The sequence below is a fragment of the Chelonoidis abingdonii genome, chromosome 3, assembly GCF_003597395.2.
Source record: "Chelonoidis abingdonii isolate Lonesome George chromosome 3, CheloAbing_2.0, whole genome shotgun sequence".
NCBI classification, from domain to species: Eukaryota; Metazoa; Chordata; order Testudines; family Testudinidae; genus Chelonoidis; species Chelonoidis abingdonii.
The window spans coordinates 28,341,121-28,360,782 of record NC_133771.1 but is presented as its reverse complement, the minus strand read 5'-3'; positions in this window follow the sequence as shown (position 1 = coordinate 28,360,782).

Here is a 19,662-nt window from a genome sequence, read left to right as displayed (position 1 = left end):
ATATATATACCTGCCCCTGGAAATTTCCACTACCTGCGTCTGACGAAGTGGGTATTCACCCACGAAAGCTCACGCTCCAAAACGTCTGTTAGTCTATAAGGTGCCACAGGATTCTCTGCTGCTTTTGCTTTCTTATGACCCATTAAAATGTAATGTTCTCACAATCCACATCATCAATGTTAAGATAATCTTCTCACTGCTGTACCATGTCACAAGGCTAATATAAACCTGCTTTGCTTTAAATTCCCATATTAACAGTCTGTGTGCTGCTTTATCCTGGTAATGGACCGGTTAGTGTATGTGTATACTGCAACATTCTGTTGGATGGAATTGGAACAACCCACATTTTTGTCAAAGGCCTGATATACACACAAAAATTAGATAAACCTAACTACAGTGTTAAGGGTGCAAATTTTTTCACAACCCTGAGTAACATAGCTAGGCTGACCTAACTCCCAGTGTAGATGCAGTGATGCTGAAGGAAGAATTCTTCTGTTGATCTAGCTACTGCCTTTTAGAGAGGTGGATTAACTACATCGATGGAAAACCCTCTTTCAGTGCCACAGGAGATGTCTATGCTGTGGTGTTGCAGTTATAGACATATCTATGGGTAAAGTCAATACACGTATAGGTTCTGTAATATTAAATGATTGTCCTTCTGAATAATGAAACACTAGGCAATATTACATAAATAAGAAGGAGCTGGAGGATGTGGTTTCTAATTAAAGCTGGATAGGATCCTCACAAAAGGAAGAAAGGTGAGTAGCAAAATACAGACCCTGGACTTCAGAAAAGCAGACTTTTTGACTCCCTTAGGGAACTGATGGGCAGAGTCCCCTGGGAGGCTAATATGAAAGTGAAAGGAGAGCTGGCTGAATTTTAAAGAAGTGTTATTGAGGACGCAGGAACAAACCATCCTGATGTGCAGAAAGAATAGCAAATATGGCAGGCGACCAGCTTGGCTTAACAGTGAAATCTTCGATGAACTTAAACACAAAAAGGAAGCTTACAAGAAGTGGAAACTTGGACAGATGACTACGGAGGAGTATAAAAATACTACTAGAGCATGCAGGGATGTAATCAGGAAGACCAAAACACAACTAGAGTTGCAGCTAGCAAGGGATGTAAAGGGTAACAAGAAGGGCTTCTACAGGTATATTAGCAACAAGAAAAAGGTCAGGGTCCCTTAATGAATGGGAGAGGCAACCTAGTGACAGATGATGTGGAAAAATCTGAAGTACTCAATGCTTTTTTTGCCTCCATTCTCACAGACAAGGTCAGCTCCTACACTGCTGTCCTGGGCAATACAGTATGGGGAGGAGGTGAGCAGCCCTCAGTGGTGAAAGAACAGGTTAAGGACTATTTAGAAAAGCTGAACATACTGAAGTTCATGGGTCTGGATCTAATGCATCCAAGGGTGCTGAGACAGTTGGCTGATGTGATGGCAAAGCCATTGGCCATTATCTTTGAAAACTCATGGCAATCGGGGAGAGTTCCAAAACGATCGAAAAAGGCAAAAATAGTGCCCATCTTTAAAAAAGGGAAGAAGGAGAATCTGGGGAACTACAGACCAGTCAGCCTCACCTCAGTCCCTGGAAAAATCATGGAGCAGGTCCTCAAGGAATCCATTCTGAAGCACTTGGAGGAGAGGAAGGTAATCAGGAACAGTCAACATGGATTCACCAAGGGCACATCATGCCTGACCAACCTGATTGCCTTCTGTGATGAGATAACTGGCTCTGTGGATATGAGAAAAGCAGTGGACATGATATATCTTGACTTTACCAAAGATTTTGATATGGTCCCCACAGTATTCTTGTCAGCAAGTTTAAAAAGTATGGATTGGATGAATGGACTATAAGGTAGATAGAAAGCTGGCTAGATTGTCAGGCTCAATGGGTAGTGATCAATGGCTCAGTGTCTAGCTGGCAGCTAGTATCTAGCGGAGTGCTCCAGGGGTCAGTCCTGGGGCCACTTTTGTTCAACATCTTCATTAATGATCTGGATGATGGGATGTATTGCACCCTCAGCAAATACGCAGATGACACTAAGCTGGGGGGAGAGATAGATATGCTGGAGGGTAGGGAGTGATCTAGACAAATTGGAGGATTGGCCAAAAGCAATCTGATGAGGTTCAACAAGGACAAGTACAGAGTCCTGCACTTAGGACAGAAGAATCCTAGGAGTCAGTCCTGGGGCCAGTTTTGTTCAACATCTTCATTAGTGTTTTGGATGATGGGAAGGATTGCACCCTCAGCAAGTTGGTGGATGACACTAAGCTGGTGGGAGATGTAGATATGCTGGAGGTACAGATAGCATCCAGAGTGACCTAGACAAATTGGAGAATTGGGTCAAAAGAAATCTGATGGGGTTCAACAAGGGCAAGTGCAGAGTCTTGCACTTAGGACGGAAGAATCCTGCTACAGGCTGGGGACTGACTGGCCTAAGTTCTGCAGAAAAGGACCTGAGGATTACAATGGATGAGAGACTGGATATGAGTCAACAATGTGCCCTTGCTTCCAAGAAGGTTATTGGCATATTGGGCTGCATTAGTAGTAGCATTGCCAGCAGATGGAGGGAAGTGATTATTCCCCTCTATTCAGCACTAGTGAGGCCACACCTGGAGGATTGTGTCCAGTTTCCCTCAGTACAGAAAGGATGTGGACAAATTGTAGAGAGTCCAGCAGAGAGCAGTAAAAAAGAATTTGTAAGAGAGATCTAATTCAGATGGAGCAGAATTAGTCATTACTTCTGGGGATGCGTGAAGACGTTCTTCAAAGACGGGTTTGCCTGATAAGGTTAGTAAATTGTACATGGTTTAAGTGTATTATAGTCATCTTATAAACTATAGAAGGAAAGACATTGCGAATGCTGAATTAATATTTTTGAATGCTGCAGAGTTTAAAGATTGCGCTACATGTAAACTGGCTAAAAGTTGTCTTGGAAATATTTCACAATAGAAACAAAGAGTGTGATGATTCAGAGGGGAGATACATTTCTAAGCTGCATCCTTTGAAGTGTAACTGTTTTTATTATACATGGCCTTACTGCCGGTGCAAAGTTTCTGGGACTCAAATGCAAGGAAATTATGGGGCAGTATGAAATTTACTGTCAAGAGCCATTGTCTTGATGTAAATGGCATGGATTCTCACTCCAAAATACAAGGCTACTCCTGTACTTGGATGATGTCTTGATAGTTGCTTAGAAAGGAAACAGCTGCAAAGCTAACTACTAGATATATACTTTTTAGTGATCACAGTAAATAATGGGTTCTTTATCCCAGTTATCAAGTACCATGCACAACAATCTAATGGCAGTGTATTGCTTTCCTATTAGACAGCAGTGCTCAAGTAATGCCAGTTGCCCTGGATTTGAGGGGTGTGTATATCCCAGAATGTGATCAAGTGAATGCAACCATATTATTTGAACTCAGCCACCCTGAAGTAATGAAATAGAACACCACATAGGTAAGGGTTAATTTGGAGACAGGCTTTCAGAACTAGCTACAGTTTCTGCAAATCAGAATGAGAGGACAGAAAGTAAACAGCTGAGACTGAAAACATTGGTGGTTGGAAAACCTTGAGTTTAGATGCCTCTGATATTAAAAGTTTATTGAAAATTAGAAAAGTGATGATACAATAAGGGTCATTATGACCTATGTATTTTGTAGAAGTTAATTATAAAAGATTAGCTAAGAGAATGTTCTTTGGAGCAATCCTCTGAAGCCATCTTAAGAGATGTTTTTCCTGACACCCTTTCTCCTCAGGGGGTGAGCCACTAGCTACTGCAAAACGGCTATTAATTACTCAGTACCATTCCAGGTGTTAGGAAAGGGGATATTGTGTTGCAACTACATTTCTAACCAGCATCAGTTCACTTTTGAGCAGCAGGTTAAAAATTGTTAGGGGAGAGTTTTCAAGGAACTGATAAGACTAGTTGTTTGGAACTCTAACTCTTCAAAATCTTCTCTCTCTAAAAGAAAACCAAGTGTGTTGTTTATGTAAGCCAAGAAGGTGAATTGTGGCTATTGAGGACATAGTCCTCTGAATGCAATAAAATCTTGCATTATGTGGCACTTTTCATGTACACTTCTGTCCTGAGCTGGCAAGTCTTATTGATTTACGTGGAGTTGTGTGTATGTATCTGACCTTGTGGACATAGTGGTATATGTGTTTTTACTTAATGATGTGAAGCTTTTCTTAATACCCGTGGAGACAGGTAGTTTTTATGTGTGCGTGTGTGTGTAAGAATTAGAACAAGCAGCTCAACTGAAATAGTGCCTCTTACCCCAGTGTAGACAGGTCCTTGGAGGCCTCTTACCCCAGTGTAGACAGGTCCTTGGAGGCCAGAATTTTGCTTACTGTGTTTAGAAACCTTTGGTGGAAGGAGGAAGTCTAATGAGAAAAGAATTGTGTGTGTACATATGACATTAATTGTATCTCAAATTTAGAACTATGCAAACAATTGGCTCCAAATATATTTGGCAAACTTAGCCCATTTTTAGCTCATGAATTATTATAGATGGCACTGGTAGTGACGCCTGCAATTAAGGTTGCCTGACACTTTCCATTACAAGAGCATGTGATAATAGCACTATAGAAATTTCTATGAGGAAATAAAGAATTCTGTATTCAGTGCAGAGTTTGGATGATGTGCAGTAAATAATGTTGGAGGCCACACACAGGATGACTAAGATAAGAAATATTGAATAGCTACTCATTTAGCCAGCACTGTCCCTGCTTTGCACTGCATGTGGCAGGTCCTATGAGGGAGAAAAACATGTGATCACATAACTAAAAACTATAACATAAAACCTATGCACCAGACATGCTAAACTTGTGAAAAAATGCAGAAATTGGGCTTGTTTTTGGCTTAATTGGATTATGAGTTGCTTGTTGGCTAGCTTATGGTTTGTAGCTTGTTGCTTCTTTATTTTATCGGCTCCCAGCAAGGGGGGGGCAAGCAGGGGAAATGAGGAAGAGAGAGTCAGGGGTGCACAGCGGGCTCACCACAGTCCCAGACTACATGTTGGGGGAGGGGATCTAGTCACATAGTGTTGGAGTTCTTAGGGATTGGCTTGTTTTGGCCTTGTTTTGAAATGGGATTAGCTTGATTTTTGGCTTATTAGGAAAGTCGGGGTGCTTAATTACCGCGTGAAAGTTGGCAACTGTGCTATGCATGTGAGAGTCATATTTTCTAACTTTTGAGCATTTGACTTTGCAACCTTAGCATTCTTTTAACATAGCTCTTTTTGGATGGATGTGTGTACAGATTAGGATTTGGGGTTTTTTGAGAAATGTGTTTAAACACTGAATGTTTGCATATAAATTTCTCATAACTATTGCTTGTGAACTGTCTGCACACATTCCTTTGGGTACTAAAACCAAATATATTTTTTTTAAATCTAGAAGGGACCATTATTATGTTCTAGTCTGCCCAGCTGCATAACACAGATTAAAGTACCCCAGTCACGAAACCCATAACATCTGTTTGAATTGTATATTCAAACCATGGTATTGGTCACTGAAATCACATAGTATTTCTAGGCTAATGGGATGATTCTGTGTCCATAATCTACTTCAGTCCAAATTTTATTTCATTTCATTACAAAGTGAGTTAGTTCATGGCTTATCACCAGTTGTACAGGGGAATTTTCTTTCCATGAATATTAGCTTGAAGAAAACTTCATTAATGAAAAGAGGAGAGAACCTCCTGTAAGTGAACTTTTCATTGGAAGTATCTGAAAAGCCTGTATTTTTTTCATCCTAAGCATCCAACTCTAATCCACTTGCCCATATAGGTCTAATCTCTCATGAATCGGATTTATTGTTAATGCATTCACATATCTTTTTCAATTTTTATGAGTAGTGAGGGCTCCAAAGAGGTTTAGAGTGTACTCCTAATCTGAATAATCAGTTTATAAAATAAGAATGGTGCCAGGAGGATACTGTCAATTAATAACAAACTAGAATTATTACCAATATGGAAGTGCTTCACAAAGTAGCAATGCCCACAAGGGAGATGTTCAGCTTTTAATGGCAAATGAGGCTAAAGTATTATTGCTCTACTATATTTGTGGGGGGGGTTTCTGAGAGCAAATTGTACTGTGTATATCCCAAGGGAAAATGGAACTATGAGTGTTTTGCTGTGAGAAAGAGCTTTAAGTGAAATTGATATTTCAAAAGTTCTTTTAGTGAAAAGGCCAGGTGTAGATCAATATGTCAGTGAAACCACAAAGGACAGAAATTCTTTAGCAGATTCCCTTGTCAGTGGGTTTGAAAGAAGAGTTTCCTCTGCACCAGTTTCTTCTTTATCCTTTAACGCAATGCTATTGACAAAGTCATCAAAAGATCTAACAGAGAGAACATTAGTGATTTTCCTCCACTAGCTGTCAAGACTGTGGTACTAGTCACTGATTTATCAGTCAATAGATATTGATAATTCTGGGGAAGTTGGTCATAATAACGTTGCCTCACAGGCTGAAGGATTTTTTGCTAATGAGAGACATTGGCTGATGCTTGTCGTCTGTTTAGGAATGCTTTTCTTCTAGGAGTTTTACGTGAGGGAATAGGAAGTACTGTATTAGCTACTGTTGGGATTTTGTGGTTCCCAATAATAACCAAATTAGTCAGATGCTGAACAGAATCAAGGGTCTTCGATACTTCAATTCAATTAAATAAGACTTTATTCAATGTGCACAAAGGGAGAGCCCCTGGTACGAAAATCAGCCAGAGTCCCTCTCACAAGGAGCTCCTTCCACTGCTATTTTATAGAACATGGCAAGTACATAACAAGTTACATAACACACACCTCTAGCCAATAATATTTAACCTTTCCATATATGGATTTGTTCATCACATGCTTATACTTCTCCACTCCACATGTTGAGCTAGCCCCCCCCCCCCCTTGGCCTTTTCTAGAATGTTCCTAGGGTGGTGAGCCACAGCATGCTTTGTTATGCATACACACCTTCTAAATCACATTTTGTTTAAAATGAACACAAGCATACCCTTCACTACAAATGTATGGAAGGAGTTTAGCAGTAAAGTTTACAGCAGATTACATACAGGGGATTTTTTTCTCTCCTACATTTGCAACTTCCAATCTTAGAATGACAACTTTTATGACACAGCCCACTTTATGCTTCAGTATTTTTTTTCTAAAGTTAGCTGTCAAGAATGTCAAATATTCCATACAGTCAGAATCTTCTTACTAAAACCTAGGAAGCCTAACTTTGTGAAATTTGGGAGACTGAATTCTCTTTATCACACTTATCAAGGGTAGATATTGCAGAATGTTGTGTCAGAGATTTAGGTGTGAAATTGGCCTGTCTGCTTGCATTAGGATGGTCAGCAAAGTTGATACAGAATGATACATGTTGGGAGTTTCTGAACCTTGACTGAGAAAATCCTAAAGGGATATGAAATATTGGTAGATGGGCAAACAGAAACACAAATGTCAAATATTCCAGGTTGATTATGTTAAAAGGGATTAGAGAAAATACATGTTCCCTCTTGTTTATAGTAATGCCATTACTAGATCAACCAAGAATAGAGAAGAACAAAATGGTTTGTTTGCTGTATGCGGTAGCTTTATTATACCAGAATAAATACTCTTACAATGTGGATTAAAGTGTTCAGTTGGAAAGGTGGTGAGAAAAATCATTGTGCACTGATCTAGTCATTCTTCCTTCAGTGACATCCATGTCAAGTTTGTTTGCTTCCCAGTCAAAATAATTTATTTTTCCCTAGCAGCTAGCTCTGTAAGCTTTGATCCTGAACAAACTCAAACCTCATAACTCTTAAAGAGCTTGTAATCAGAATCGACATCACTGCCTTGTTGATGTACAAAACAGGATAGAATCCAGTTTGTTTATATGTCGCTTTATTGGCTTTGTAGTGTGAATAAGATAACTAGACAGCAAATGTGAAAAATCAGCACAGTGGGGTTGTTTTTTTGTCGTTTTTTTTCCCCAGGAGAAGGATATAGTTGCATATATAAGACAAAGTTTTTCCCCAGGAGAAGGATATAGTTGCATATATAAGACAAAGCCCAGCAAATGGACAGGACCACCTGCAACAGTGCCAGAACTGAGGGGAAGGGGGGCAGGGGACAATGGCCCCTCACATTTTAACATGGACATAGTTTGAAGTAGCAGGGACAGCGTTGTCCCCCCCCCCCCCAACTGCAAAAATGGGGCAGGCTTGGAGCGTCGCTGGCAGGGGCTGTGCTTAGCAGTGGGGGAGCTGATCACTGTTACGTGCTCCCCTGATGTGAACTGCAGCCCTGCCAGCATCGCTCCGTGCCTGTCTGAGGCTTGCAGTGTATGGGGGCACATTGTTAAAATATGAAGGGCATGCTCCCTGTTCCCCTCCTGGTCCCAGAACCAGTGGACCCTCATTTCTACAAAGATTCCATTACCTTTGACCTTCTATCCTAGGCAAAGTGCCAACCATTGCAGAAGTGTTGGGAAGACTTTATCCTTGTAGGCCCTATGAGACAGAAGGGTAACCACTGGTAAGTATTTAGCATGGATATAGGAACTTTTATTGTTTCTATGTTTTCTCTGTAATGCTTTTATTAAGAATAAGCTACAACGTTCTTATTATGCCAGAAATAAAAATTCATGTAAAGTGAGAATGAAAACATATATTGCTTTTCACAGTGCTGAAAAATGCAGTTTGGGGAGTGAATAGGAATGTTTTGTACAGTTGACGATACTAATAATCTTGGCTCTAATTCCTGATTACAGATTGTCAAAGCTCCTCCATAAACAATGCCAATGGTATTTATAGGTACATCTATCTGCACGTATTGGCACTTGAGCATTCTAACAGGTACTCTCAATGTACAATCAGTGTCCATGCAGATCTAGCATACGAACAACAGGAAGCCCTCTAACAATTTGGCCCAAACCCCATGTATCTGGTGAACAATGCTGATTTGTTTTTGAGAAACAGTGAAGAAAAAGGTGTAGTATTAACGGTGTGTCTCTAGCCCAACAAGGAACAGTATAAGCTTATAGATGGGGATTCCATTGTTGGAATGTGAGACTAAGTACTTTTCGGCAGAACTGCTGTTTAGCCAGTTATCTCCAGCCTATAGCAGTGCATGGGATTCTTCCGTCCTAAGTGCAAGATTCTACACTTGTCCTTGTTGAACCTCATCAGATTTCTTTTAGCCCAATCCTCCAATTTGTCTAGGTCACTCTGGACCCTATCCCTACCTTTCAGCATATCTACCTCTCCCCCCATTTTAGTGTAATCCACAAACTTACTGAGGGTGCAATTAATCCCATCATCCAGATCATTATTAAAGATGAACAAAACTGGCCCCAGGACCAACCCCTGGGGAACTCCGCTTGATATCAGCTGCCAGCTAGACATCGAGCCATTGATCACTACCTGTTGAGCCGGACAATCTAGACAACTTTCTATCCACTTTATAGTCCATTCATCCAATTTGCTGGCAAGGATACTGTGGAAGACCATATCAAAAGCTTTGCTAAAGTCAAGATATATCACATCCACCATATCTGCAGAGCCAGTTATCTCATCATAGAAGGCAATCAGGTTGGTTAGGCATGACTTGCCTATGGTGAATCCATGTTGACTTTTCCTGATCACCTTCCTCTCCTCCAAGTGCTTCAAAATGGGTTCCTTGATTCATATGTATAGATGCATATGTCAGGATTGGTACAAAGAAAATAAAAGGATAAACATACAAGCTAATTCCTGGGGGGAAGGATAGCTCAGTGGTTTGAGCATTGGCCTGTTAAACTCAGGGTGGTGAGTTCAATCCTTGAGGGGGCCATTTAGGGAACTGGGGTTAAAATTTGTTTGGGGATTGGACTGGATGACTTCTTGAGGTCCCTTCCAACCCTGATATTCTGATAGAAACTTTACAAAGGTTAATAAGTTTAAAAGCAAAGGATCTGTCTCACTATATACTGTGGTAAAATTTCACAGGCTGCATTCCTTTTCAGCCTGGGACCACTCCCCTTTTGTTCAGTTCTTGGAGAGTCCTTGTTGTCATGAGCATAGAGATGGAAAGTGGAGAGGGGTGGCTAGGATATTTCCCTCCCTTCTAATATCTCAACCCTTTGTGCTGGAAAAATCCTTGCTGGGTCATAGGGGCAGGCATTTCCATTACATATGTGAGCTCCAAACTGTCCTTTAGATGAATTGTACATTTCTTGTTTATAACTTCCCACCCCCTCTGCTGCAGAATGTCCGATTAAACCAGGAATGGTTTTGTTATTTTGCTGGCTTGCCAGGGTGTCTGTCTCTGAAAAATTGATTTGTGGGCATTACCCAGAACTACAACATGTTTCAGTAACAATCATGTAGCAAAACTGCATAATTTTATATGCAGTTGTTACACACATTTCAACAGGATAATATTATGAGTTTTCAAATGATACCTCACCAGGCATATTTTGTACAAAATGTAACATAGCCATATAAAAATGGTGAACGTGGGGTACACGGTGACACAGTAACTTTAGCTATAGCCACAGTCTTCCATCGCTAGAATTCTGTAGATTGCTAAATCAAACCGTGACTTCCAGGTGACCTTGAAGATTCCTTACTGCAATTTATTTTAAACTTAAACAACTCAGATTGTACTAGAATCTTTCTCTTTAAATTTGCAAACACTTATAGCCAATCTTATGGAACAGACTAAACTGAACTTCTGTTACCTTCACACAACAGTAATTCAAGGAGATGGGTAGGGAAATTGCTAAATCTAAAAGAAAATCAAAGGAAACTCTACACTTGAGGCTTATTGGATGCTACCTCATTTTGAAATTAGAGGAAAATATAATAAAGTAAAGCTTCCTTAATCTCAATTCTAAGCACCATTCATTGCTGCCAGCATAATAGACTAGCTCTTTTAGATAAGGGACCTATGCATGGGCAGATGTGCCAGTTCCCCTGGCTTTATAGGGCACATGTGAACACTACAGGACTGATCAGCTTGTCACCCATAACACTGAGAAATAGAAATGCCTCCATAACTTTGGATAACTACTCACACCAATCTGCGAGCCTTCTGAACACAACCATCACTAAGCCAAAGTCGGAGAAGGGAAAACTAGCCAAGTTCAGAGACATTTATAATTTGAAGGCACATTTTCATGTTTTATAGAAAGAACTATAAGCATAAATAAAGGATTAATGTGATTTTTAAGAACCTGTCTATCAAGGCCCCATCATCATATAGGAGATGGGAGGAACCTGGCATGACTCTAAATTTAGTTTGAGTCCGCACGGCTGACAGTTTGAGACTCTTTTTTCTTCATGTTAAAATGACCACTTTCGATATAGAAATAACAGACACAACCATAATACCACCAGCAGAGTCACTTTTTCAGAGCACAACTGCTCTACTAGGAAGAGTGAAAAGGTAAAATTTTGTAAAGAAAATAGAGTGAGGAAAAACAAAAAGCATGGAAACGAACTGTAAATCAATCAAATGCTAGAATCTAATGCATCTTTGAAGAATACCTATAAACCATCTGTTCTTTAATATTGAAAAGAATCTGAATTGATGAGTGATACAATAATTGGGCACATCTTGAATTAGAATATGCATCTGCTGATTTAATTCTTATTGGCATGAGTCATTAGTGCAATATGTGTTATTTGTGCTCACAGTTCCAGCATGCTGCTTGGAGAACCTGTCCAACCGGTGACCTTCACTGAAATGTATTGTACGACTTGTGTCTCTTAGAACTTCATGCTGCTGTACTTATTGATTCTTATTTTACTTGAACAAAATTGGTATTTATGGTTGTATTTGTCACATAATAATTTCATACTGTGTTTGGCATAAAATATTTTTTGTATAAATAAATCCACTAGAAAAAAAATTTCTGTTTTTGTTTTTCATTTTGTAACAGAGTAAGAAAGTACAGCTGACTCATCTCATATTTAAAAACCCCCCAAAACATACACATACTTTGTTGTGATATAAGTCTGTGAAGTTTTTTTAAACTTCAGAGTCCTTATACTGAATTTTTTCTAAATTCTTTCTAAGTGACAGTCATTGCATAAATAAAATATTTTCCTAAGATGCAGTTTGATTCCACTCTTCAAAGGGCAAGTGGTGATGTTAACACCAAGCAAAGATTATTCATGGCATGTAAGGTCAGATTGCTCCCTAACAGGAAACTATTGCAGGGGAGAGGCGCTGCTAAATTCTTACTTTCAAAGTCTCTTGGGAATTTTTCCATCAGGCCTATTTGCCTCTCCTGCCCCCTTTCCCACTTCCACCATGGAACTAACTTCAAGTTCAGCCCTCTACTCAAAATTTGAGTCTACTAGAGGCCAATTCCATCGGTCGGGGTGGGGAGGGAAGGACTGTGGTTCCATATTGGTCCACATTGCATGACTGTAAACAGTCATCACTCCCCAAAACATAGTTCTGAGTATAGGGGTTAATGCAGGGAGAGAGAAATTTGCCAAAACCTTATTCAGGCAAACACCACTCTCCTGACTAAAACATTTTAGTCAAGTCTAAGTTAAATGGTAGGGTAGAGCATGGATTGTTGTAGCCCCAGTTAGATGTTATACCTTCCAACTTCAACCCTAGTTACCACAGAACAATAGTGTGAAATGCATGTTTGAAAGGACCCTGCAGATGCCTGAATCAATACTTATAGATGTGATATTAATTGTGAACATTTAGAGTGACAAATGGAAGGGGGGGCGATTAAGTGAGGAGGTAGGGGGTCTGCATAAACAGGAAATAGTCTTCTGTTCATCCCAGTCATGGTATGTTTGGGTCTCAGATGGGGATCTAATAAAGACCCAACAGATTAGAAAATACTTCTGCAAAAAGAAAATGGTGTGGGGGAGGAGAGAAAACAAAAGCAAGCCCTTCAAATCAGACAAAAAGCTACATGGAGTTAGCAGCAGAACAGGCAGAGAAGAGGCTGAAAACACAGACTCCAGAGAGAACTAGTCTGGTGAGTCCAGACTGCAACAGGGAGTGAGGATAGGAAAGTAAAGGATGCTGAAACTAAGGCTAGGCCCACAGCAACACAAGTTTGATTCCTTAAAGAGCCTCATCACCTTACTCCACACTGAGGCAACAGAGAAAAGGGAATGAAGGGCAGGTAGAGAATGTGTAGTCTGGGAAACTAGTAGAGGTGGCCACATCTAATCTTGCCTTTTTCCAAAGGCCATCCCCAGCACAGTTTGATTTCCAGAACCTTAATGGAGTCCACTCTGGGTAAACAGATTCCAGAGGTTTCATCAGGCATGCATTTTAGATCAACAATCATGGGAGGAACAAGTTAATACCTTGTGTTGTCAGTTTGCATGTGTGTATATTCTCTCCATATACTGCACCAGATCTGCTCAGATAGCATCCAATAGTACTACCAAGAAAAACCATAGACTTGAGTGGTGAAGGAGCTTGGCCAGGTTTATTGCCAATGAGATGTGGTGCTAGTGCCCTGGCTTCATGGTTGCAGGTACATTAATTCATGTATGCCCGTGACAATGGACCAGCTCAGTCAGCAGCAGGACTTTTTGCTGCCCCCTTGGCTGGACAAAGGTGCCTCCCCTATGATTTCTCTTGTATACATTGATACAAATAAGATGTGTATTATACTCCTGATGTGGCTAGTTACCAATACTGCACCTTGTACCGGCTTGCTAGAACAAAACATCTCTATCCATCATCCTCTCCTCCCATCCTTGTCTTGTTTAGGGTCGGTGTGTTCCCGTACCATCTTCCAGGATTGTGTTTATGCCATAACTCTGTGTTGGGGTGTACCTCATCTGATATGTACCTGCAGTAGCCTACTGGAGTGTATTTACACGGATACCCAGTACTTAGTATTTTTTAGGACTGCTGGTGTTTCAGCAACGCTAACCATGTTTTTACCAAGTTCACGTACTAGACAGCGAACTTGCAAGCAAGTGTGCTTTATGACAGGCCTGCCTTTTCCTCATAGCCTGGCTTTTGCTGACTTTGGTCTCAGGCCTCAGGTCTTAAACCAGGCCCAGTGCGCCAGGCCCTTTCTTTGGTCTGTATAATGGGACCTGTAGCAGAGGCCATTATCCTTTCTGCTAGCCTCACTGCTGCTCAGATGAAACAGTTCAATAAAACCGATCAGAAGAAAGACTTTGACAGGCTCCGTGGAGTAAAATCTTTGGGAATACTGAATCCAGGAGATCGTGTTTGGGTGAAAAACTGAAGAAAAGGTGAAAGTGAAGGGATGTTCCAGGATGCCTTAATCCTGTTTTTCTTACAGTGTCAGCAGGAATCATCTGTTGGAATGAGTGTCATCTTATGTCACCAGGTGGTCCTCCAATATACTCAGATTGCTACTGTGAGACTAAAGCTGTGAACAATACTGCATCTGTCCACATAGAATTGCCGGCATGTCCTACAGATCCTTTCCCTGCAAAGAGAGCCAGCAAGAGGAAGGCAGCCTCCTGCATTCCTGAAGGATTACATACAGCTTTCAAGAAAATCAAAGGACTAGTTGTTGAGTGTCTTAGGGGGAGAATAATTCCCTGACACAAAGCTGAAGGTTCAGGCAGTCTGCCCTGTCCTTGATGGGGTTGTTTATTCTTATTTTCTGCTGATACTTTATTCCTGTTATGGTTTTAAAGTAAAGTTTGGATAAAGATTTGATCATCCTTCCTTCTTCAGAAAGGGGTATGTGGTATTAGTCCAGAACACTGAGAGTGACTGCTATGGGGACTAGAACAAAGAGGTAGAACTCAGAGTAAATAGGAAATGAAGTCAATCTTGCATTCAGCTCAACCCATGGTGTGCTTGGTCTCTGTTTTCAAGGAGTCCAGATGCAGAGTGAAGGGAAAGTGATGCATTAGGAGCATAAATCCAGCTCTTGCTGTGGATGGAATTCTAAGGAAAGGACTCAATAGACTGCCACTGGAAGTTAATATAGAGCATCATATGTGGCAAGACATAAGCCCCAGAGAAGTCAGCAGGTGTAGCTGATGTCAGTTGAACCCATGAAGAGAAGTTAGGGATGGTTGCAGGGACATTTGTGGAAGTTGCTTTTGTGTGTTGGGAAGCAAACAAATTGCTGCCTTGCTGGGAACTGTGAAGAAACAAATCGGTGAATTTGTTTTGTGGCTGTCTTTGAGAGTGATGAGTGGGAGAATAGATTGTTTTGGGGGCTTGGAAGGCAATTGCTTGGCTTTTGTGGTGTCTGGTGAGAACAGTTCTACTTATGAATAGGCATGTAGGTCTCTAGTTATATACAAAGGTGCTTGTAAAAGAGGAAGTCTGATATGTATCTCTTTTTAAAGAGAAAATCAGACTTCCAAAAGATTTCCCACATACATGAGTGATATATAGCTAAAGAGGAAAAGGGTTGGTTGTTTTCTCAATCAAGCTGTATTGTATATTTCAGTGTTATGGTAGAGACAGGATGAGTGAAAGTGCAATTGACTAGGATCACAATGCCATGATCACATTCAAATTTACCCTAAAAGAAATATTTCAAATCTCTGAGTTGCAACTTTAAAGTGTTTGTTTTACTTAAAACTCACAGTAAAAGTTTTAGGCTTGTATGCAATAAAATATATATTACATTATGATAAGTATTCAAAGTGGAACATATGGGTTAGGTATGTCTTACAGAGGGCCATTATATAATTATTTATTACAAAATAATATTTATCATCAAATTTTGGTTAGCAAAAAGATTATGAACTGATCACAATTGTCTTCAATGTTAATCCTTGTTGCTGAACAGTTTTTATGAAGAGTTGTTTAGTGCATAGCTGAAGTGAGCAATTATTCATATTTTTCATACGATAATGTTTCTCTTTCCTGATTGGTTGATTGAAACAGTCAGCAGCAAATGGCAAACAATGCATTTGTAGTAAAAACTTTCAGATGAGTAAATATTGATGCTAAAATGTGATACTTACAAGTTTTTCCAAAAATTCAGTGACTACTCTGTGAATAGCCATCAACAAGGTGACCCACTCTTATCCAGACAAATATTTCCCAATCAATTTTTATACTTCTGCTCTATAGTTGATGTGAAATGACTATTTCATGTCTATTTTACAGTGCAGGATACTAATGAAGTAAACTAAACGTCTGACCAGCACTAGACTGACACTGATATAATCTATAGGAGCCTTATATGTGTGTTGTTATTTTTAACAATTGGATTCTTTATGGCCTGTTAGTAGTCATTTTTTAGCTGTGTGTTAATAAATATATTCAACTTAATCAATGTATTTCTGCAGAGTTCTGGTTATTAATCAGTCAGTCATGTAAATCATGTGTCAAATGCCATCTTTTTTTATTAAAAACACCCATCATTCTCATTATCCTGAAATCTCTCTCCTTTACCATTGACCCTAGAGAAACCATTATTTTTCTATTACAGTAAAATTTACATCTGCATCATTACTAGTGTAGGCTATGGTCTGAGGATAGATCACTCATTAGAGATGGACTAATTGCGTCGTGCAGTGTAGAAGACTTACTATGGGTGTGTCTATAGTGCAGTCAGGAAGCACAGTCGCAGCACATGTAGAAATACTGAGCTAGCTTTGGCAAAGCTAGCTCACTAAAAATAGCAGACCAATTGTGGTGGTACAGGATGGCTGGCTACGTACAATCCCACCTGTGGCTGTGGGTAAGTACTCAGGCAACTAGTCCATGTTGCCACAGCTACATTGCTATTTTTAGTGAGCTAGTTCTATCAATGTTAGTTTGGATATGCCTTGATGTGCAGCAATCACAACTCCAGATTGTAATATAGAAATACCCTTTGTATTGTAAATTTCAACAGTGAAAGGATTTTATGCCACAGTACTACAAGAATTCCTGAAAGTAGGAGATTATAATGAAAATGCTGACACAATTTTTGCTGTACCATTGTTACATGCAATATTAGAATATTCACACTGAATCATAATCCTGCATTGACCTTGACACATTTATCATATTTGGCAGTTCTGCTGTTCATGCTGTAAAATGTCAAAAGGAGTCTAGGACTGAAGATGTAGCAAATGATGCTCTAGAACAAATTAGTATGTGGATGGGGAACTATGGAGAGAGAGAGCACAAACTTCCCCCCCTTTGTGGCAGCTTTACTTTTTAAGAATGAATTGGACTAGATGTTTTGTGACCTTAATAAGGGGACATGCTGCTTCTCCTCTAGGCTGACAATTGAAATTCAGCCTAGGAGCTAAATTCATAGCTGGTGCAACTCTAATGACTTAATTTAAGGTGCACCTCTCACACTAATAGTGTTTTTGAACCCTAGAACAAATCCAATGGCAAACATCTATTGTAACTTGCTGCAGAAAGACCAATGACTGAATACAGTAAATACTTGTTGCTAAGGGTGGTCACCTCAGGTGAGAATTGAAGCATTTTGTCTGGGTGGTAGAAGGAAGCTGGATCTCATGGCCAATGCTATGGCCATTCTAAAATTAAAACTGGGTGATTGGGCAGCAAAATGGCAGATGTAATTAAATGTTTGATAAATGCAAAATAATACGTATTGGAAAACATTATCCTAACTGTACATATCAAATGATGAGATCTAAGTTAGTTTTTACCACTCAAGAAAGACATCTGGGAATCATGGTTGATAGTTCTCTGAAAACATCCACTTAGTGTGCAACATCTGTCAAAATAAGCTATCAATGTTAGGAACTATTAGGAAAGGGTTAGATACTAAAACAATAAATACCATAATGCCACGGTATAAAATCACACTGACATACAAATCTTGAATACTGTATGCAGTTCTGGTTGCCCTATATCAAAAAAGATATGTTGGAAACGGAAAAGGGATTGAGAAGGGCAACAGATGATCAAGGGTATGGAACAGCTTCCATATGAGGAGAGATTAAAAAGACTTGGACTGTTCATCTTGGAACAGAGACAACTGATGTCCCTAGCCTCTGACTGCCCAATGCTGGAACTGGATGACATGGAAGAGATCACTTAATAATTACCCTGTTCTGTTCATTCCCTTTGAAGCATGTGGGAATGGCCTCTGTGGTAAAACATGATATTGGTCCGACCCACTATGGCCATTCTTATGTTATAAATTTGATACTGAGCACCTTGTAATGTTGACAAGCGCCAAATACTCAATACTCAACAAACAACAAATTTTGATCCATTAACACTGGTAATCATATATGTGATAAATGAAGAAGCGAGGAGAGCTCTCTTTTTATGGACATCCAGCCAGCCAGTTAGCTACAAAATCCCTGTTAGTAGCTGTTATCTACTTGCTTTATCTATAAAATGTTTAAAAAGCACATAGGTAAAAGGAAGGGAGTGGGCACCTGAGCAAAAGAGCCAATGGGAGGGCTAAAACATTTTAAAATGAGGAAAAAAAAACTTTCCCTTTGTCTGTTTGTTGTTGTTCTCAGGAGAGAGGGGACAGAACAAACACAAGGCTGGAGCTATGCTGTAAAAAGCTGTGGACCAGGTATGAAAATCACCAGGTCATACCTAGAAACTACTCAATTTAAAACCCCAGATATATAAGTCAATCAGGAATGTCTAGAAAGACACGATTAGGTTTATCGCTTTTATTTGTGTAAGGCTTGTGGACTCTTCTGTGCTAACCTCCAAATGCTTTTGTTTTGCTTGTAACCATTAAGCTGGACCTCAAGAAAACCATTCTTGAAGCTTAATTATTATATTTACTGTTTTAAAATCTATTAATAGCCTAAGTTCCAGATGTAATTTTCTTTCTTTTTTTTGTTTTGTTTTTGTTTGTTTCTTTTAAATAAAATTTATCTTTTTTAGGGCACAAAAAAACCTCCAATCCTGTCCTAAGAGGTTTGTGCATATGTTATTTCATTAGCTGGTGGCAACGTCTGATTTCCTTTGTTTTCTTTCTCAGCTCTTCCCTGGATGGCGGTGTGTGTGAGAAAGGGCTTTGAGGGTACCCCACAGAGAGGAATTCCCAAGTGCACCTTCCTGGGTTCAAAGGGTTTTTTTTACATTTGAGTGGTGGCAGCTTCTACCCATCAAAGATCAGAGAAAAGCTGTAACCTTCGGAGTTTAATACAAGCCTGGAGTGGCCAGTATCAATTTTTAGAATCCTTGCGGGCCCCTACCTTCTGCATTCAAAGTGCCAGAGTGGGGAATCAGCCTTGACCATATACTATCCTCGAAAAACATATGAGTCCTTTCAATGTATTGTATGTACTAGAGATCATTATAGGTAGTGAAATGTCTTCTTCAAAACATTAGACTCTATAAATAGACTAGGGCCCAGATCCACAAAAGTATCCTCTGTCCATGCTACGGTGGCTACACTACTATTTTTAGCATGCTAACTCAATGAGAGTTTGTCTGTTTGAGCTAGGAATCACATCCCCCGGCTCAAAATGTAGATGTAACCTTAACGTTATAAGGGATGCAACAGTGGTAGCTTCTCCTCCAAACAGCTGTGGATTGCAAGATTAAACATGCTCAGTTTTTAAACAACCTGCCTCATATGTCTGCTTTTCTCTACCTTTTATCATTTTTCTCCCTCTCCTATAGACTCTCCTCCAATTTGCCCACATCTTTCTTAAAGTGTCATGTCCAAAAATGGACACAGTACTCCAGCTGAGGCCTCACCAATGCTGACTAGAGCGGGATGTTACCTCCTATGTCTTACATAAAACATTC